Source organism: Eublepharis macularius, chromosome 8, assembly GCF_028583425.1.
Source record: "Eublepharis macularius isolate TG4126 chromosome 8, MPM_Emac_v1.0, whole genome shotgun sequence".
Lineage (NCBI taxonomy): Eukaryota > Metazoa > Chordata > Lepidosauria > Squamata > Eublepharidae > Eublepharis > Eublepharis macularius.
This window is the reverse complement of record NC_072797.1, coordinates 51,960,097-51,982,587: the sequence shown is the minus strand read 5'-3', so window position 1 is coordinate 51,982,587 and position 22,491 is coordinate 51,960,097.

The window sequence follows — 22,491 nt, the reverse complement described above, 5'->3', positions numbered from 1 at the left end:
CTCAAGGCAGGTAACTGTGCAACTCTGAGTGGCAGGAAATACACCATAAAAATCCATTAACAATTTTTTTAAAATACACCGAGAGATTTTTAAAACACACAGCTAAATCTTTCCCCCTCTTTCAAAAGCCTCTGAAACATATATGTTATATGCCTTTCAAAATACAGCCAAGGAAGGTCACCCCTTTGCCCACTCTGGTAGGCCATTCCAGAAGAATGAACCTGCTACTGTGAAAGCCCATTGCCAAACTGTTGCTGTATGGACAGTCCTGAAAGAGCATGCCACAAGGAGAAGGTTGTCTGTGTAGAGTAACTGGTATGTGGGAGTATACTGAGAGACGCATTCATGGACTACACCCCTTTTATTTGTATTATTGATAACACACGTATTTTAATCAAAAATCCCCCTCAATTCTCCCTAAAAATCCTCTCTTCTTTCTTGCCTCAAATTCCTAGCACTGTTATGCACAAACTTGTGCCTTAGGTGTCCCTCTCACCAATCACAATAAGAGACACGCACACCACGGAGTCCTGTAGAATGAAGCAATATATGATTGTTTAATTTAAACAATGGAGGAGCCCGTTTTCACAGGAGTAGGTGGTCTCCTTGTGTCCTGAGCTCATCAAAATTACAATAGAAATACAGGCAATTAATACTTTCAGATAATCATAACAATATTATAGTATTCTAATATTTGATATCTTATTGGCTCGTAACATATCTAGGGTCAGTTCTGATTTGAAGATGCAATTCTGGGCTGGCCCCTCTATTTGGGGGAATTCCAGTCTTCACAGTTTTTTTTTTCTCTGCCCTCATTTTGGAAGGACACTGTCTAACCTTTTACCTACTTTCTTCTTGGCATAATACTTTCAAGGGCACCAATGAGTCTCAATCTGGTGGACAGGAAGGGATGTTTTCCTATTCGTGCCCTTTTTCCCCAGTTTCTTATCAGCTTTAAGGAAGATAATACCACAGGTGGCCAAAACCAGCTTGCTGCGTCAAATCAGTTTTCTACAAAAGGCTCTCTGGTACTGATTTCAATTGGAATCTATAGAATAATATAACATATAATATAAGTGCAGCCCTAAAAGCAGTATACCAGTTCTTACAGAGTTTCAAGTCTTCTTGTTTCAAGTGTCAAATTCTTACAGGTTACATTACAAGTACTACTTTGGCTCCTGAGCATAGAAAAAGTGCAAAGCATGTAATACTGAAAAAGCATAGGTTTAGTATATAAAAATAAGTATATAAAAAAACTCCAAATCTATATCCATCAGCACAAACACAGAGGCCTCTATTTATGAGACTCTTGACACTATAAATGGATCTACTGGGGAGGGTATATTTGATTAAGAAAGAACTGGAAAGTTGTCACCTGCATATTGTAGCCTGATTCTGGTGCCTGATTCAGTGGAGAAGGCAGACTTAGAAATACTGGCATGGATCCACATTACATTTCTGTGGGCACAAGTATTCGCAAACTCAGAGCACAATTTTCCAGCCTTCTCATCCAGTAGCCCAACATGCCCCTCCAAATCATGTTCCTAGATGTTCCTTCTCCCTTCAGGAGTAGGATTTAGAATGATATTTTGGGGCTATGGTGGGAGGGGGTAAGCCGTGAAAGTCACACTCTACAGACAGGAGTCTTTGAGCCTATGGAAACACCACACTGTGGGCAATGAAAGGGAAAGCACAGCACAGATATTATTGTCCTCAATAATATCATCAGGTAGTCATTATCTTATCCATAATATGATTGGTTGGGATCAACAGTACCAAAAGAAATGCTAAAAATGGTGTGACTACAGCAACATATCAAGGCTGCATAGAAGAATTTTAAAAACATGAAAAACAATTAAAAATGACAGAACAGGTTGGTTATGTGGCCTTCTTGTATTCCTCAAAAGGTCATGTCTTTGGCCTAAGAAATGTGTGCGTGAAAATTCTCAATCTGGAAAAAAATCCATATTATTCAATAAACATCGAATCTGGTTTGAAAAGATTGTTGCAAAATTTTCTATTGGTACTAGTCTATACAAGTCCACTGAGTACTGTGCAGAATCAGATAGTTAAACACAACACTGTTACTGAGTGTCCCACACTGAATGAAACATTCAACAAGTTTCTAGAAGCATTAGTAAAGGTGGGTCATGTGAAGAAACTGGAAGACCAAGGGTGGCAGAGATCCTTCAAAAGAGAAATGAGGTACAGATGCCTGGTATGCCAATGCTAGAAGTCTCCAAGCCAGGATTGGGGAGGTAGAGAGCTAGGTGCTAAATGACAATGTAGATATAGTGGGCATTTCAGAAACCTGGTGGAATGGAGAAAATCAATGGGATGCTTATCCTGGATATAAACCTATTGTCTAGGCAAGGAGTAATGTTTTGGGGTGATGTTGCTCTATATATCAAAGACAGCATAGAGCCGAGAAAGTTAGAAAACATTAGGAGAAGAAACTTCCCCATGGAATCACTATGAGAGGAGATAATGGATACTAAGGGTTACTTAAAAGTAGGGGTATAGTAACATCCACTTGAGATGAATAGGGAAATAAAGGTGATGACCAGGGCTCATTTGGAGGGGGAACGCACCAGAACGCCATTCCGGTAGTTCCCCCAACAGCCAGGTGGCTGTTTTGGGCCCTTTAAGCCTCGATTGAGGCCGAAACGGCCTGGATCGGAGCTGAAATGGCCTGGATCAGGTTGTTGCCGGGTGGGCGAATGCTCCCCTGGCACCAACCCGATCCTGGCCATGTAGGCCCCAATCCGGGACAAAACGGGCCCAAAATGGCCATTTCGATCCCAGCTATTTAGGTCCCGATCCAGGCAAGAACGGGCCCAAAATGGCCATTTTCAGCCTGTTTCGGCCAGTATTGGGGCCAAAACAGCCAGTATTGGGTCGGTGCCTGGTGGGGAACCCCCCCACCCACCCAGCACCAACCCAATCTAGGCCATTTTGGGCCTGATCCAGGCCAAAATGTGCCCAAAATGGCCATTTTGAGCCATTTTGGGCCCCTTTCAGCCTGGATTGTGGCCAAAATGGCCCTGATCAGGTCACTGCAAGGTGGGGGAATACCTCCCTCTCTGGTGGCAGCCAAATCCCAGCCATTTTGGCCTGGTCAAGGGGTGTGGCATATGCTAATGAGTTATGCTAATGAGTTCCTGCAGCTCTTTTTCTACAAAATGACCCCTAGTGATGACTAAAGGGGAGAAAGTTGTAATACTGGGTGACTTCAATTACCTTCTCATTGACCTGAAAAAATAGATCCTTTTGTCATGCCACAGAAACAAGCTTTCTAGACATCATAAATGACTGTGCTCGAGCAGTTGGTCACACAGCCAACTAGATAGAGTTGTAACAACTCTGGATTTGGTTCTGAGTAGGGCTCAAGACCTCGTACAAGATGTGCATGCTGATGGAAAAGAGTGAAATTCAGCATTCATATCAGCAGAAATTTGCCCCCAAATTCAAGACAATCACTTTTCATTTCAAAAGAGGGAACTTTGCTAAAATGAGAACAATCAGAAGAAAGTTAGAACAGAGAGTTAACAGAGAAGTAAGAGAGTCAAATCCCTCCAGGATGCCTGGAACCCATTTAAAACCACATTGATCAAGGTCCAGATAACATAGACAACTTAAATCACAAAGAACCCCGTGGTACAGAGTGGGTACTGCAGTACTGCAGCCCAAGGTCTGCTCATAACCTGAGTTCGATCCCAGCAGAAGCTGGGTTCAGATAGCTGGCTCAAGGCTGACTCAGCCTTCCATCCTTCCATGGTCGGTAAAATGAGTACCCAGTTTCCTGGGGGTAAAGTGTAGATGACTGGGGAAGGCAATGGCAAACCACCCTATAACAAAAGTCTGCCAAGAAAACATCATGATGCTACATCCCCCATGGGTCAGTAATGACTTGGTACTTGCATAGGGGACTACCTTTACCTTAAATTAGGAAAGGTACCAATAAGTCTAAAAGGATGACTATGTGGTTAACAACTCAAATCAAGAAAGCCATAAAAGGCAAAAAGGCTTCTTTTAAAAGCAGGCAATTTCTCCAGTTGAGGTGAACAGAAAGGAGCACTAGTTCTGGCAAAACAAATGTAAGATGAGAAATGAGTTGAGCAAAACAGAATTTGAGGAGTGGATTGCCAAAAAACTTTAAGACAAATAATAAGCATTTCTTCAACTATATTAGGATCAGGAAACTGAACTAGGGAGCCAGTTGGACATTTGGATGACAAAGGAATAAAAGGATTGCTTGAGGAAGATGGAGACACTGAAAAGAAATGGAATGAATTATTTGTATCTGTTTTCATTGCAGAAAATATGGAGTATGTACACATGCCAGAGCTAGTTTTTGAGAAGGATGTCTGAAGAACTGAGTCAAACTGAGGTGACAAGTGATGAAGTTCTAGGACTATTAGGCAAGTCTACAGGTCCACATGGCATACACCCAAGTGTTCTCAAAAAACTCAAATATGAAATTGTTGATTTAATAACAAGTATATGAAACTTTTTGCTAAAATTGGTCTCAGTGCCAGATAACTGAAAAATAAAGAAATGTGACCCTAATAATTAAAAATGGATCCTGAGGGGATCCAGGAAATTACAGAACAGTACGCTTAATATCAATTTCAGGCAAATTAGTAAAAATTGTTATTAAAGAGAATTAAGCACATCGAGGAACAAAGTCTACTGAAGGAAAATCAACATGGCTTCTGCAAAAAAAAGTCCTGTCCCACCAATCTTTTGCATTTAGTTCTTTGAGCAGGTTAACTAGCATGTGGGTAATGCAGTAGATATTAGATACTTGAACTTTCAAAAGGCTTTTGACAAGGTACCTCACCAAAGACTCCTGAATAAACTTGGCAATCATGGGATAAGAGGACTGGTCCTCTCATTGATTAAAAGCTGTTTAAATGGCAGGAAACAGTAAGTGGGTATAAATGGACAGTTCTCACACTCAGAGGAGTCAACAATGGGGTCCCACAAGGATCAGTATTGGAACCAGCACTATTTAACATGTTCATAAATGATTTGAAATCGGGGCTGAGCAGCATAGTAGAAAAGTTTGCATACAATACCAAATTATTCAGGGTGGTGAAAACCAAAGAGGAATGTGATGAGTATAAGATCCCTCTAAATTGGGTGAGTGGGCAACCAAGTGGTAAAGTTCAATGTGAACGTATGGTATGCATATTGGAATAAAAATTCCTAATATAAAATATATACTGATGGGGTCTGACCTGGCTGAGATTGAGACTGAAAGAGATCTTGGAGTTGTGGAAAGCTCAATAAAAATGATGGTACAGTGTGCGGCAGTGGTGAAAGATACCAACTTCATGCTAGGAATTATTAGGAAAGGGACTGAAAATATAACCGTTAATATTGTAATACACTTACATGAAGCTATGATGCAAACTCTTTTGGAATACTCCGTGCAGTTGTGGTTACTGTATCTCAAAAAAGACATAGCAGAACTGGAAAAAGTAGAAAGGAAGACAACCGAGATAATTAGAGCATTGGAGCACCATCCCTGTGAAGAAAGGCTGGAGGCTCTTGACTCTTGATTGGGATTCAAATAACACCTGGACAGAAGGTATCAGGAGCGCACCAAACCACCAACACTATCACTAACACTATCATGGCCCACACAAAGTTAGTCAAACTGAAAACCATTTTTTTATTTCTTCTTATGAGAAGAAACATCAAATTTTGAGACTCTTCTTGCCATTTTTCTGTAAACTTCAAAAGGAGAGTCTGCAACTTAATACCAAAGCCTTTATTCACTTTCTCCCCTCTCCTGTTGCTTCATGCTCAAAGCAATGCAGGAAGAGCAAAATCTCCATACTTCTATTGTTTCTGGACATTATTTTTTCAGCCCTTACCCAGCCATCAGCCGCAGACATCGATAACTAACAAAAGGGCAATATCTATTCTGTTGTAAAGGGCAGATGTCTGTGGGGGAGGGGATACTTTCATCCCAAGAAATAGGACTTGGAATTAGATCATTGTTGTTATTAACATTATTCCATATTTAGTAATATTGCAATTAGGTCATAATTATTTGTTTCATTTATACAGAAATGTTTTACTTACCTCTATAATTTTAGTAATATTAAAATTCATGGAAATTTATGTTATTTGCCTAATATCTTTTGTGCAAATAATAGGTTTTGTGGTTCCAAATTTAAAAAAATATATAGCTGTGTACAGGAACTATGCTAGTGTGAGTTTTTCAATATGCAAAAGGGGAAGGATGAATCTACTCAAAAGAAACATTCTGCATCATGTCAAAGTGTGTTTTCAAGCTCTAGATACCTTAGTACAGTGAAACACACTGAATTCTGCTTCCACACAAAATAAACAGTCTTGTTGGATTTTTTTTTACCCCAAGATACTTTGTAATTTGGCCTGGGGCAGAAATATATCTCCAAATGCAATGTTTGTGAGGGGTTTTTTACAATGTTCTAGAGGGTTAAAGACACATAACCTGTTAACTGACATCACCAGGGGGTCTTGTTCCCTGTTGTGAGGGGGCTACATCTTACCTTTAAACAAAATGATAAAAGAACTTTAGAACAACTCCCTATTATTATCTATTGTCTTAATATGACTTTTTGGTGCTTTTACATTCTTATTCTCTGTTTCTTCATAACTTGCTAGCAGCAAGTGAATACCATCTGGGCTGGTTATTTTCTGCCTATGTTTGCAGGTAGTTTTTCCTGGGTAGAGCCATTGGCCAGAAGCCTAAGCTCATATGAGGGGCAAGAGCCCAAGGATTTGTGGCCTTTGGCCTGCAGCCTGAGCCCAGCATCAAGAAACTCAGTAGGTGAGAACTTCCAGTCATCATTCCAGCGAGATCAGTCAAGTCTTGGAGGGTTCCCCCAGAGGTGAGCTGAACTGCCTCATCTGGGAGATTTTATATCTCTAAAAAGCATCTGGAGGTTGCTTTTTAAGCTATGGAGTAATTCCTTTGAAATCACTTTTGTCAGTAGCAGCTGAGAGGAGCATATTCGGAGGTAATCCTAGACACCAGGATGGTGGAAAAGAGGCCAAATGGCTGCTAAGCCAGGACTGCTGGGATTTATCAGCGAAGCTTTTAACTTTCACTCTGCTTGAGATGCAATCTACATTTGAACTGTGAGTTTAATTTCCAAAGTTTGCCAAAGACAATAGAAGCTGCACATTTAAAGGGACTTTAAATCACTTTTACTCGAAAAGAGTTAAAAGGGGGAGGGGGAAGATGTGGCAACCAGCCTCCCCCCCCCTTTAAGCGGCTTTCAACTATGCAGAGCCATATTTTTCTTTTCCTATAGACTAACTGTTGAGCTTGGAATAATTAGAAGTACACCGGTATTCATTCAGGAGATTTTGAAGTTAGTATTGTTTTGTTTTTTCTTTGGGAGACCTGAGACTTGTGGAGCTTTTTGGCAAGGAATTAGACTGGTTTGCACTCCGAGAGTTCTAGCTGTTATTGCATCCTTTTTTGTTGTGCATCTTTGTCCTCAATAGCGTATTGGGAAAATCCTACTCTTTGCTGTTTTTCTCTTTGCTGGAGCACGAGAAGGATGTGAAAGTTTCGGGTTTTTTGTTAAAAGTTTCCATTTTGGATTATAAGGGACTTAAATAGCGACACGCCACGTGAGATGTACACTCGAGAAGACAACCATATATTGATAAAGTGAGCAGAAGAAATAGATTTGTGATCCTCTACTGCCATTTGCTGGACTACTTGTAAATTCACAGAGATCAGAAAAAGACACTGAACTGTTCTCTTATACTTAAATTTGGTAAATTGAGGGGTCTATTTGTGTTTCTTTTAATATCAGGGGATGAAAGAATCGAGGGAGGGTCTTATTTAATTGAGTATTGAATGGAATATGAAGCATTAAATATTGCATGTTAAGAATGATAAAAATTGAAAGATTGGTGAGATAAGGCTTAAAAGGTTGGTGATTTATATAATTGGGGACTATATAATATGTTGATATCTAAAGATTGTTGAAATAAGAATTAATAGGTTAAGTTAATTGATTAATAGCTTGACCAAAAAATAAGTGCTTGATTATATAAGGTGTTGATATCTGGAGTTAATGAGTAAACAAGGGGAAAAAATAGTACCCCAGTCTTCAAGGCCCCCCTCACCAGCACAATCAAAACTGACTATACCTATGGCTCAGGAAACCAACAGAATTACAAAATAACTTACAAGATATGTTCCAGACAGGAATGAAGAAAATCCAAAACACACTAACCCAGATTGTAGAACAAATTAAGAATTGAAATACAGAAGTGGTAGAATTAAAAGGAAAAATAAACGACTTTCAGGCACAGTTGGTTGAAAATATACAGGTAACTCAAGAGATGGCTGAACAAATTAAAACAGTAGATAAAAAGAGTGAGACAGCCCTGCAGAGATCAGAAGAAGTAGCCCGTCAGCAAGATGCTACTTGGAACGCTTTGGTGGGACTAGAAATGGAAAGAGCTGCATTTCTTTTAAGATTTCAGAATGTATCAGAGCAGAAATGACAGAAGCCTTGGCTAAATTTTTAGAAGGGGAACCAGAGGAGATTGCCAGAGACATTGACTTAATATATAGAGTCAACTCAATATATGCAAAAAAGAATATTGTGCCAGGAGAAGTCCATATTAAGTTTACAAGACGTGCAACAAGCAATTGCATTCTGAAAACATTATGTGACAAACCATTCAAGATCCAAGACAGGGATAAAGTTGCAATATGGCATCCTGAAGCTGTGTGGGCTTTTTTTGTCCCAGACAGAACTTGGGGGAAAAGTGCCAGTTTGCTCTGGTAAAAGGACCCCACAGACAGGGGGACCTCTGGATGGTCCACTAATCTTCTTATAGGCTCCCTGGACCCAGAGAGTACAGGAGGAATTCTGTATGACCTGGGTAAAGGAGGAAGCTGTGAAGACCCGGGCAGACACTTGCCCACTTTCTCCAAGGATATAAAGGATAGCCAATTTCAAGAGGGAGAAAAGCCATTAGAATTGAGTTGTGAAGACCATTAAAAGCTATAAACAAGTACTAAGAAGAGAAGGAAATTACTCACAGCACTGGAGAGTTGAAAGCTTGAGAAATCAGCCAGCCAGCTCTGCTGAAAGATCTGCAAATATGGCGAGGTGTTATATCTTTAGGACTCTGACACTATAAAATTAATAAGAGTAAAACTGAACGATTTACTTCATACAGAGAGTAAAGATATAAGGAGAGACAGTTAATAAAGTTAAAAATGGATGAAAGGACTGGAAAAGCGAAACTAAAGAAGCTTAGTAAAAAAAATGGCATTGGTACTCTAGCGAGCTTTGTAAAAAGAGCTACAAGCTGGCATAGCAAAAGAAAAGCAAGCCAATACTGCCACCTAATGGATATTTTGTGTATAAGTTTATAAGTTTTGTAACACTGAAAAGAAGAGACAACTTTGTTGTCAGATACTAATGGCAGCAGCTCAAAGACACAGGGGAAATTCAGTAGATATTCAAAAGCCATCCACTCCCACACACCAACTACAAGGCATGGAAACCATAAAGAACTTGTTAGAAGGTATGGAGAAAAGGTTGGAACAAAGATTTACCCATTTAGAAAATAACTTAGACTCAGTTGGACATGTCAAAGGAATTTAAAGGTTTCAAAGATGCTGTTAAACAAATGAAAGAGGAGGTGGATGGTATTAAACTGAGAACAGAAACTATAGAGGTTAAAAGTGAGTTAATGAATAAGGAATTACATGAGCAACAAGACAGGCTGGATTTATTGGAACTGAAGATGAAAGAAAACCAGCTGAGATTTAGAGGAGTTTTAGAAGATAGGAGTGAAGAAATTAGGGATAAGATGGTTGCAGAATTATCTAACTTCCTGGATTCAGAGATAGATATACTGGATGCAGAAATTGATTCTAGGATAAATTTTAGACATGCATCAATTAACAAAGTACCAAGAGATGTCCTGATTAAATTCGTGAAGAAAGCTACTAGGGATGCTGTGTTGCTAAAGCACTCCAAAGAAAGGTTTAAAATAGAAGACAAAGAGATAATTGTCATGAAGGAGATCCCATTGGGCATATTAATAAAAAGAAAAGATTATGCATTTCTTACACAGATATTGAGACAGAGGAAAATTACCTTCAGGTGGGAGAACCTAGAAGGGGTGAGCTTTAGATTCCAGCAGAAGAGACACAGAATAAACACAGTGCAGAAAGCAAGAGAATTTTTGGAGAAATTTATGCCAGAAGAGAAAGACCTCAATCCAAGGGGAGAAATACAGAAGGAAGAAGAAGAGGGCAAAGACGATTTAAATTTGGACATTTATAATATTTAGCTCAGTATGAGTTGTAAGTGAGTATCATGGAATATAAATGGGCTTAATATCCCACAGAAAAGAAGAAAGATCTTTTATTATTTGAAAAAACAAAAATTGGACATTATTTGTCTACAAGAAACATACATTACAAAAAAGGATTATAAATACCTAATTCAAAAGAAGCTTGGTCAAGAATTTATAGCAGCTAGTAATAAAAAGAAAAATGATGTTGTATTGTATATAAATCAACAATTGAAACCAGAAGTAAGAATAATAGACGATCTGGGGAGGTTTGAGGGGATGGAAACCACTCTAGATGGTGAAAAAAAATTGGTGTTAGGGGTATATGCACCAATTGATGAAAAGCTGAAATTTTATGGTTATTTGATGGAAAAATTATTAGATTTATAATACACCAATTGGTGGCTGATGGGTGATTGGAACAGAGTGAGACAGCCACAAATGGATAGGAAAACAGAAAAAAGTGTGAAAGATTCACAAAGGAAGTTGCCAAAGATATGTTTTGAGTTATTTCAATATCTGGGGGTGATTGATGTGTGGAGAATTAAAAATGGCAATGTAAGAGAATTCACGTACTTTTCAGAAACACATAAATCATTTTCAAGGTTAGATATGTTTTGGATCTCAAGTAATTTTCTTGCAAAAGTAGGGAAGGTCAAGAGTCTATCAAAGTCATTTTCTGATCACAATCCAATTATGATAATTTTAAAGAGGAAAACAGGTAGGAATAGATGGAGACTTAACGAAGCTCTTTTGCAGAAGGAAAGTGTGATATCAGAATGTAAAATAAAATTAAAAGAATACTTTGAATTGAATTTAAATAAGGGCATGGACTTAAGTATAGTCTGGGATGCTAGTAAGGCATACATGCGAGGTCAATTTATACAATTGAATGCCTGGCTTAAGAAAGTAAGACAAGAAAAGATAACCCAGTTAGAAAAAGAAATGAAAACGAAAGAGGAGGAACTTATAAAAACACCAGGTAGTAAAACACTGCTAAGTCAAATGAAAATGTTACAATAGCAGTTGTCAATATTAACGGTAAATCAGATGGAGAAAAATTTGAAATTTGTAAAACAGAGACTTTTCAAACAAGCTAATAAACTGGGAAGATGGCTAGCATAGAGGCTAAGAAAAGAAAAAGAGAGAACATTAATTGTAAAACTACAAGAAAAAGAATAATCACTGAAAATAAAGATATACAAAAAGTTGTATTTCAATATTTCTCTTCATTATTTAAGAAACAAGAGGTATCCCAAAGGAAACTAGAAAACTATCTGAAGAACCAAAATTTGCCACAGATATTGGAAGAACAAAGCGCTTTGATGAAGAACCCAATTACCATAAATGAAATGGTAGATGCAATTAAAAATTTAAAAAGAAAGCACCTGGTCCAGATGGATTAACAGCAATTTACTGTAAGTTATTTCAAGATGAGATATTGTAACCTATCCAATCGACAATGGACACAATTATAAAATAGGGGAAGATCCCAGAGACGTAGAGAGAAGCTAATATCACTTTGATCCCAAAAGAAGGTTTAGGCCCTAGTGAAGTGAAAAACTATAGGCCCATATCACTTCTAAATAATGATATAAGTTATTTGCCACAATATTGGCCAGAAGACTGAAATTGGTTCTACAAGAATTTATTAAAGAAGATCAGAGTGGATTTTTACCAAAAAGACAAATAAAAGACAAGATGAGAAATGTGCTGAATATAATTGAATATTTGGAAAAACATAACGAGATTCAAGCAGCGCTGATTTTTCTCAATGCCAAAAAAGCGTTTGACAATATTTACTGGAAATTTTTGATAAAAGTCCTGGAAGAAATGCACTTTGGAAATAATTTTATTAACTGAGTGAGAACTATTTATAATATACAAAAGGCCCGAATAATAGTTAATGGAGAATTAACTAACATACGCAAAGTGCAAAAGGGAACAAGACAAGGTTGCCCGCTGTCACCCCTCATGTTTATATTGGTACTAGAGGTGCTAAATAGAGCCATCAGAGAGGAAAATAAGATTGAAGGTATTAAAAAAAGAATCGTATAAACTAAGAGCATTTGCAGACAACCTGGTCTTCACCCTAAAAAATCCCCTAGAGGAAATAGAGGTATTAATGTATAAACTAAAGGAATTTGGTGAAGTAGCAGGTTTTAAAGTTAATAAAGGAAAAACAAAGATGCTAACAATGAATATGCAGGAAAAAGAGAAAAGCCAGCTGATGGAAAAAACAGGATTTATAATTGAAAAAATGGTTAAATACTTAGGGGTAATACTGACAGATAAAAATACGATGTTGTTCCAAAACAACTATGTCAAGGTATGGAATGAAATTAAAAAAGACCTAGAAAGATGGGAGAAATTACAACTATCATTGTTAAGAAGAATGTCTGTTATTAAAATGAATGTTCTGCCAAGACTGTTGTTTTTGTTTCAGACAATCCCAATTTTAAGCTCTGCTAAGCAGTTAGAGTTATGGCAAAGAGATATAATGAAGTTTATCTGGCAAAGGAGAAAACCACATATTAAACAAAAGCTTTTGCAAGATGCAAAGGAAAGAGATGGATTGGGGCTGCCGGATCTAAAACGATATTAAGCAGCTGCCTGTTTAGTTTGGTTAAAGGACTGGATAAAGTTAAAGAATAGGAGACTCCTGGAATTAGAAGGATATGACCTAAGATATGGGTGGCATGGATACCTGTCATACAATAAGATCAAAGAAAATGTAGATTTTAAGAACCATATCATACGTAAAGCCCTGGTATGAGTTTGGAATAAATTCAAGGCAAGAATAACAATAAAAACACCATTATGGCTTTCACCACATGAGGCATTATTTAGAAGGGAAATAGTATGTAAAGATAAGTGGTTAACATACTATGATCTATGTAATTTTTCACAAGGGGAGATAAAAATGCATTCTAGAGAGGAATTGAAAGAGAAAGGCTTTGACTGTCAGTGGTCTGCGTATATGCAACTATCAGAAAGGTTTTAAAATGACCTTAAAATGTATGGTATGGAGGAAACTACTAGTACATTTCAAAAAGAGTTATGTAAAAAAGAAGATCACTTATTATCTAGAATGTATAAATTTATGCTAAAAATTGAACTAGAAGAAGAACAAGTGAAGGACTGTATGGTTAAATGGGCTAAAAATTTTGGATATAATATCCATATGGAGCAATGGGAGAAAATGTGGAATTATGGTTTAAAATTTACATTATGTTATAACTTGAAAGAAAACTTCTATAAAATGATGTATAGGTGGTACATGACCCTACAAAAATCAGCTAAGATGTTTAAGGGGGTGTCAAACAAATGTTGGAAGTGTCAAAAAAATGAGGGTTCCTTCTACCATATGTGGTGGTCCTGCCCAGTTGCTTAAAAGTATTGGAAACAAATACATCTAACAATGCAAAAAATATTAAAGAGCAACCTACAACTAAAGCCAGAGATGTCAATTTTGTGAAGATCTGGAAACCTTTCATAGACTTTCTGTATATAAAAAGAAGTCAGAACTAATGATCTGTGGATTTAAAAATTAGAGTTATAAGGTTGGCAACAAATGATAGGCTGAAGTAAGCAGGAAAAAATACAGATATCTTTGCAGTAAAGTCAAAGTTATATGTTTACTTAAGCTTTGGGTATTACAGAAGAGTTATTAAGTAATAAGAAAAAAAATTCTGTAAAATATTAAAATGGTAAGTCTCCCTCTATGTTCTTTTTTATTTGTTTGTTTGTTTTTATGTTTTTGTTACTTTATGTGAACCTTTGCTTGTTGTTTGCTGTATTAAAATAAAAACAATTTTTAAAAGATCCAGGACAGGGAGATAAGAGTGTTGAAGGAAGTTCCATGGAAAATACGGCAAAAGCGAAAGGAATATATGCCTCTAATAGCTAAATTAAAGGAAGATTTAATCTCCTTTTGATGGTTAACCCCTGATGAGGTTACTTTTAACTTGATTTAAAATTGATTTGATTCATAAGATGGAGAATTTCATGGAAAGATATGGGGGGGGAGTAAGGAAGTGGACAACAGGAAAATGAGATCAAAGGCACAAGATAGACCAGCGAAAGATGGAGGAACCTCAACGCAAGATTACTCAACAGCGTTGGAGGAAGAGGCTGGATACTCATTCCAAAAGCTTCAAGTTACAAATCGAAATTGCAGAGAGTAACAAGAAGAAACCAAGAAGATAGTAAGAAAGAACTACCATAATGGAAGGGAAACCTATAAAAATCTTTTCAACCAATATTAATAGACTGAATTCACCAGAAAAAAGAAATAAAACTTTTAAACATATAAGAAAGAAAGACCAACACTACTTGACATGTAAAAAACTTGGCTCTACCTTCTCTACAGCAGACTCGATTAAGAAAAGAGGCATAGTAGCCTATATAAAAAAAGAATTGAAAACAAATTTAATCTACTCAGCTGAAGATGGCAGATTGCTATTGCTGGAGATTTTTATTGGAGAGAAGAAGATTCTGCTAGCAATGATATTTGCACCAAATGATCATCCAGAAAAATTCTATCAGAGCATAAATGAGGTCTTGGCAAGATTTGATTATATGGATATATGTTTAATAGGAGACTTCAATGCGGTATTCAACCAAGACCTAGATAGGAAAACAACAAAGAAATATAAGAATTCAAAAGGGCTTCTTCCAAGATCTTTTCTCAGATTAGCGGAAGAATATAAATTGATTGATGCTTGGAGAACAAGAAATCCATCAGGAAGAGATTACACATTTTATTCGGATTGTCACAAGTTAGATGGCCTACACCCGGGGCATGGGGCTTGCCCTGGCAGGTCAAGGCAGTGGTCAGTGGGCTGATCCTGTGGCTTGACTTGTACCGCTTAGTTAGCTCTTGCCGTGCTTTATGTTTATGGTCATTTTAATAAACGGCCCTTTAATCCAAGCCTGTGTCTGTCTCTTCATTCTGGCTGGGGTTGCAATGGAATAAGATACGGAAAGTAAAATAAAGTGAATGTTAAAATAACTAAGTTGCTTTTAAAGAGAATCTATTTAAGATGTTTTATAGGTGGTATTTAACCCCGGATAGACTTTGCAAAATCTATAAAAATTTGTCAAATAATTGTTGGAAATGTGGGAAATATACAGGAACATTCTATCATATGTGGTGGACTTGTAAAGAGATAGATAAATTTTGGATAATGGTACATACATTGCTACAAACAATTTTACAGATTTCAATTCCCTTTAAATCAGAGATTTTTTTGTTAAACTGCATACTAGAAGAGCTGAAGAAAGACCAGAAATATTTCATAATACATGTAGCAACAGCAGCAAGAATTTTATTAGCGTACTATTGGAAACAACCAATAACAACTCAGCAAGAGGAACTAATAGCGAAGATAATGGAAAATGCAGAAATGGACAAACTAACTTCACTAATTAAAGGACAAATGGAAGATTTTGCTGCCCCATGGATTCCCTTTTACAACTGGATTAAAACAAATATAAAGACCTGAATGTAGTAAAAATATGAAGGCAGTATTGTAACCGTTACTAGTAATCACAGTCAAAGAATTTGTAGTGTGAAATGATATATGTAGATAAGTAGAATGCTGATGCAAGCAGACTTTATGATTTTCCTATTACCTATTCCCATTTCTATGAGAAAACTAATAAAATATTTATATATATAAAAAAGTTCAGTGGGCCAGGACCAATCCAGGATATATGGGGGGGGAGGTGTTTGTTGGTTTCATGTATGTTGGTTTCATGTATTGTTTAGCATGGAAGATGGCCCCCTAACTTCACACAGCTGATCTGGCCACCTAGATTCACACCACAGAAACATCGAGATTGTGTATGTGTTATGGGCTGTCAAGTTGCCTCTGACCTATGGCTACCCTATGAATGAAAGACCTCCCAAACATTCTATCGTTAACAGTCTTGCTCAGATCTTGCAAATTGGAGGATGTGGCTTTTTTATTGAGTCAAGCCATCTAGTTTTAGGTCACCCTCTTTTCCTACTGTCTTCCATTTTTCCTAGCATTATTGACTTTTCCAGAGTCTTGTCTTTTCAAGGTGTGACCAAAGTATGATAGCCTCAGTTTTATCATTTTAGCCTCTAGGGAGATTTCAGGCTTGATTTGATCTAGAACCCAATTATTTGTCTTTCTAGCCGATCATAGTATCCGCAAAACTCTCTCCCAGCATCACATTTCAAATGAATTAATTTTCTTCCAGTCAGCTTTCTTCGTTGTCCTACTTTCACATCCATACATAGTAATGGGGAATACCATAGTGTGGATTATCTTGATCTTGGTCTCCAGAGAGACATATTTACCTTTAAAGATCTTTTCTTGTTCCCTCACAGTTGCTCTTCCAAGTCTCAGTCTTCTTCTAATTTTTTCATTGCAGTCTTCCTTTTGGTTGACTATTGAGCCAAGGAACAGAAAATCTTGAACAATTTCAATTTCCTCATTGTCAATTTTAAAATTGTGTAATTCTTCAGTAGTCATTTTTGTCTTCTTCAAGTTCACTGTAATCCTGCTTTGCTGCTTTCTCCTTTATCTTCCTCAGTAGGCATTTCAAGTCTTCACTATTTTCTGCCAGTAATGTGGTGTCATCTGCATATCTCCAATTGTTAATGTTGTTTCCACCAATGTTAATCTTCTTTTAAATCGAACCCAGCTTTCCTTATGATATTCTCTGCATAGAGGTTAAACAGGTAGGGAGATAATGTGTCCTTGTCTAACAGCCTTGCCAATTGGAAACCATTCTGTTTCCCCATATTCTTTCCTGACAGTCGCCTCTTGTCCAGAGTAGAAATTACACCTCTAAACAATCAGAACTTTTGGCACATCCAATCTTTCAACACTATCCATAGCTTTTCATGATACACACAGTCAAAAGGTTTTCAGTAATCTATAAAACAGACTGATTTTCTTCTGAAATCCCCTGCTATATTCCAGTAGCCATCGTAATTTTGCAATGTGATCTCTAGTGCATCTTCTTTTTCTGAATTCAGCATGAACATCTGGCATTTCTCATTCCATATATGGTAAGAGTCTTTACTGTAGAACTTTGAGCATCACTTTGCTTGAATGGGAAATTAACGTGATAGTCCAATAGTTGCTGCCCCTCATATCTGTGCAACCGCTTCTCCCCCTATATTCCTCCACAGAGCTTTGCTGATCTGAACAGGACTTTCTGCAGATATCACTCTGCAGTTGAGCAAAATCAGCACCTACCCAACCACATGCTCTCTCTGTGGTGACCCCCACCTTATGGAATGGCCTGCTTGAGGAGCTCAGCAAAATTCCCACTCTCCTGGCTTTCCACAAACTATGCAAAACTGAATAATTGAGGAGGGCTTTCTATCCAAATTATAGGACTGTCTCATAAGAAATAGTTCAGGGAGATGCTTTGGTAGGGACAGGGACTATATGCTATGCTATTGGATACTGTTTGCTGGGAGTTTCCATGTTGCATAACATGCCATGTAAATTAGTTATGAGTAGACATGGGCGCGAACCAAAAAAGTTTAATGAACCAGTGGTTCCATTGCTGAAACGGTTCTCAGTTCGTGGTTCGTTGGGCGCGGAATGGCCCCTGTGGCACTTAAAGAGCCCATATTCCTGGGGAGTCTTTTGCAGGCTCTCCTACAGCCATCACCCAAGTTTGGACAAGATTGCAAAAGGGATCTTGGAGTTATACCCTCTCCAATTCAAGGCCCCCAGGAAACTCCCATTCAACACAATTAGAGCCACCGGTTGATGTTGGCCCAGTGTACAGAAGGTGGGTGTTGATGGCAGTTGCTGGGCCTGGCGGGCATGGGGAGGCAGCAACGAGCCACCTCCCTTTTAGTGGGTGGGGGTCTGGCCACTCGCCGGCGGCACCCCCCATGTGCCCGCCCACCAGGCCAAAGAGGAGCACGCTGGCATTCCCAGCATGGGTGGAAGAGGACATGTCATTCGGATGGGGGCCTGATCCCACAGCAAGCGAGGGTCCTCATCCAAGGGTCCCACTGAGGAACAGTGCAGCAACAGCCGGCAGCACCCACCTTCCTGCCTTGCCGGAAAGGACAGGAGGGAGAGGAGATGTCATTTGGAGGGGAAGTGGGAAGATCCACCAACAGCTGCAAGGCCTCCTCCAAAGCTCCCACTGAGCTACTCTGTGGCGGCAGCTGACAGTACCCACCTTTCTTCCTTGCCAGAAAGGACAGGAGGAAGAGGAGATGTTGTTTGGAGGGGTTGGAGTGCTCCAGAGAGGGACAGGTTGAAATAGGGTCTGGCTGCATTGCGCAGCAGGACCGGGACAGAGGGACCCCACACCACCCTGAAGGAGTGCGCAGACTGCTGTGGCAGAGGCTTGTCTGCTTCCCCTGTGTCACAGTGGAGTCTGTCACCAGCATCATTCACCTTTCTGCCTTCGTGGAAAGGACAGGACTGGTCGTGGTGGCATTACCCATTCCCCCCTGCTCAGAGGGGGCAGCAGGTGCCCATGGAAAGGGGGGGTACTGAGTGGTGCCATGCTAGCAACAGCAACAGCAGCAGAGCTGCTTCTTGTGGCAGGAAGCGGCATCAGCTCACAGCACCACACCTTCCTGCCTTAGCGGACAGGACATGACTGGTCGTAGCAGCATTACCCATTCACACCTGCCCAGAGGGGACAGCTGTTGCTGTTGGCAGGGGCCACCATGACGTACAATCTTATGTGCAACAGTAGTTGATCTGTCCCTCATGGCCCAAAGCCAAAGCATCATACAGCACCCACCGTCCGGCCTTCACGGAAAGGGTGTGAGGGTGAGGGACCCATTTCCCCCGGCTCAGAGGGGGCAGCAGGTGCCCATGGAAAGGGGGGATACCGTGCGGCACCACACTAACATCAGCAACAGCTCCTGAGCTGCCCCTCGTGCCCAAAAGCAGCAGCGGCAGACCTCAACCACCTTCCTGCCTTCATGGAAAGGACACGTGACTGGTCGTGGGTCCCATTCCCCCCATGCACAGAGAGGACAGCAGGTGCACATGGATAGGGGTGCACTGTGCAGCTCAAACCTGTCAAGCTCAGCAAAAGCTTTTGAGCTGCCCCTTGGGGTCCAAAGCGGCGGCAGCAGACAGCACCCAACTTCCTGCTTTCGTGGAAAGGGTGGGAGGAACCCATTCCCCCCTGTTCAGAGGGGACACCAGGTGCCATGGAAGGGGGGGTACCGTACGGTGTCACTCTCACATCGGCAACTGCAGCAGAGCTGCTCCTTGTGCCCAAAAGCAGCAGCGGCAGACCTCAACCACCTTTCCTGCCTTTGCGGAAAGGACGGGATGGGAAAGACAGGAGAGGTTGGGAGGCATCTGAGCAGATCTAGAGAGGAAGAGATGTGAAGAGGGAATGGGAACTTGTCTGGAAGAGGAGGGCAAAGGGTCACCAGCCATGGAAGCAGCCCTGAGAACTGAGGGAGGCTTGAGTCCACTGTGGACGAGCTGGGCCGGCAACAATCCTAGGGTGGCTCAGAGCCTGGGTAGGTCCAGGTCCACGGGAGGGTGCTCCAGTAGGTTGAGGTTCACCTTGATGAACCTCAACATGTCCACCAGGTCTGGGTGCAGATGTGTGCAGCGGGGATGGAGGAGGTCTCCCAGGTGGGAGAACACCTGCTCACTCTGCACGCTAGTGGGAGAGCAGGACAGGATGTTGGTGGTGATGATGGACAGGTCCGGCCATTGGTCAGATTTCCGCGCCCAATACTGCAATGGGTTGGCTTGGGGGGGCTCAGTGGGCTCAGAAAGGTACTTGCGCACCATGGCCCCTGCTGAGTCCTCCACTGAGAAGGACGTGCCCGCAGTGCAGCAGCCAACCATGCAGCCTACCGACGAGGCCCAGAGATCGAATGTGGCTGTTAGGGTGGCTGTTCCCTGGCGTGGTTCTCTTCCCACCTCCTCCCCCTCCCCCTCCTCCCCGCCTGCCCGTCACCACTGCCTGGTTCCTTCTCTCCTGCCCTGTCTCTGGAAATGGAGCACCGCTCTGCGGAGCTCCTTTTTCCAGCGCTGCATTTGACCCGCCTGTGTGGCAATACTGCCCTTGATGCGGGGGTCACAGAGGGAGGCCAGTTTGTATGGCACCTCACAGCGTAGAGGATGCAGGTGTTCAGCAACGCAGGCCTGGATCCTCCAGACAAAGTCCCGGACCCTGGGGAGCAGCTCTTGCCCTTGTTGGAGCTCCTGGGCCAGAAACTGGTCGAGAACATGGATCAGAGGAGGACCTAACCCAGGCTGGTGTGGTAGGAGCACAAGAGCTCTGTAGCATCCTTGAAGGGTTTCAGGATCCAGGACATCTGGGCAAGGACTCTCCAGTCCATGGAGCTGAGGCTCAACTCCTTTCCCCTCCTCAGCACATCCAAAGAGGACAGGATGTCTTCCAATGCACCCTTCTGCTCCACCAGACAACATATGTCGTAGGTGGAGTTCCAGCAGGTGGGCAGGTCCTGGAAGAGTTGGTGCTCGGGGTCCCGTGCCTCCCCCTGCCTCTGGAACAGCTCGCGGGAAGAGTTTATGCTGTGGGAGAAGTGGGAAGTGATGCGACAGCAGCTGTCCAGCAGACTGCGCGTCCGCAAGGTTCCCTCGTCCCAGCTGTCCCTCAGCTTGCTCCCCAGCCCAAGCATGTCCCACATCATGAGCTGCAACTTGTGCGCCATGCACACCAGGCCCGGGAGGAATGCCTCTTTCAGGACTGCCAACACGTTGGCTCCCGCATCCATCACCATGAAGCCACAGACAAACCCTTCCACCTCGGACGTCCATTCCCTCAGAGCCGCCTTGACAGTGGCAGCGATGTTCTTCCTCGTGTGGACCTCGTCCATCCCCCAGGCCTGAAGAACTGCCCTGTAGCCCAAGATCAAGCTAGGCACCTTTTTACAGCTGCCAGATCTTGGCCTGGGGAGGCGGAGGTCCTCTGGTTGCCACCAGTGAGCGGTGATGGCAAGGTACCCGTGATGGCAGCCGCTCCACAGGTTGGCCGTGAAGTGCACTGTTCTGCCTTGGGTGGCTGACAGGTCTCTGCACACCATGTCTCACACTGCCTCGTACAGGGCGGGCATAACTCGATGCCCAATAGTGCGCCATGATGGTATGGAGAACCATGGAGCAAAGTGCTGGAGCAGCAGTTGGAAGCCCACGCCCTCCATGACCAATAGGGGGAAGCTGTGCAGGGCAATCGTCTGTGCCACCACACAAATGTCCGCCTCCTAAGCCCTTGATCTCACACTTTTCAGCGGAGTCACCCCCGACCCCGATAAAAGAACTTCCCCCAGGGCAGTCTGCCTGACCCTTCCGCTCCCACCAGCCGCACCCTCGAGGTGAGGCTTCTTGCTCGGGGTGCATTCCAGAGACCCTCCCATCGATCACAGATCAGACGAGCTGGTGGCCCTCAGTCTCCCCCGACAGACGTTACGCTGGCCAAGGATGGAGACCACAGGCTTGTGTAGTGCCTGTTCAGGTGCTGAGTCAGGGCCATCGATGACAGGTGCTTCAGATCATTGCCCCTGCGTACCAGGCCCTCACACAGCACTGCACCATGCGGGGGTTAGTAGGAAGGGACTCAAAGTGCCTCCAAACATTGAGGTTGAACCGTGGCCCACTAACCGTTCCAGGGGAGGGAGGACAAAGGGTTGTTGCTGGATGTGCCACGGAGCTGGCAATGGAAGACGGAGTTATGGGTGGACTGCAGGCAGGGACAGCACCACCGGTAGTTTGGGATGGGGACAGGCTGGATGTTTTCTCGAACCCCAACCATTCCTCCAAGGATCCCTTGGCCTCCTCCTCCCCAAAAATTTTCAGGAGTTCCTCTTCCTCCACCGGCAAAACCTCTGCGGCCTCCTCCACAGCTGCAACTGGTAATTTTTGGGGAGCGGGAGTCTCTGCTGCACCAGAGTCCTGCACAGCACTGCTTCCCATGCTGCACCTGGGACAATCTCTGCACTTTTCCCCACAACCACTCTTGTCCCCCACCCGAAGCCTCATCGTGCCAGCAAACAATTGAGTAGAACGGAGATGACGCTGTGAACCCTCAGCCGAGGTGCCCACCAAGCTTGGCCCCAGGGCCTGGCAGCAGCCCTGGAACCAGAGGAGTTAGATCCCTATCCCCCAAATGCAAGCCGAATTATACTGAGTTTCT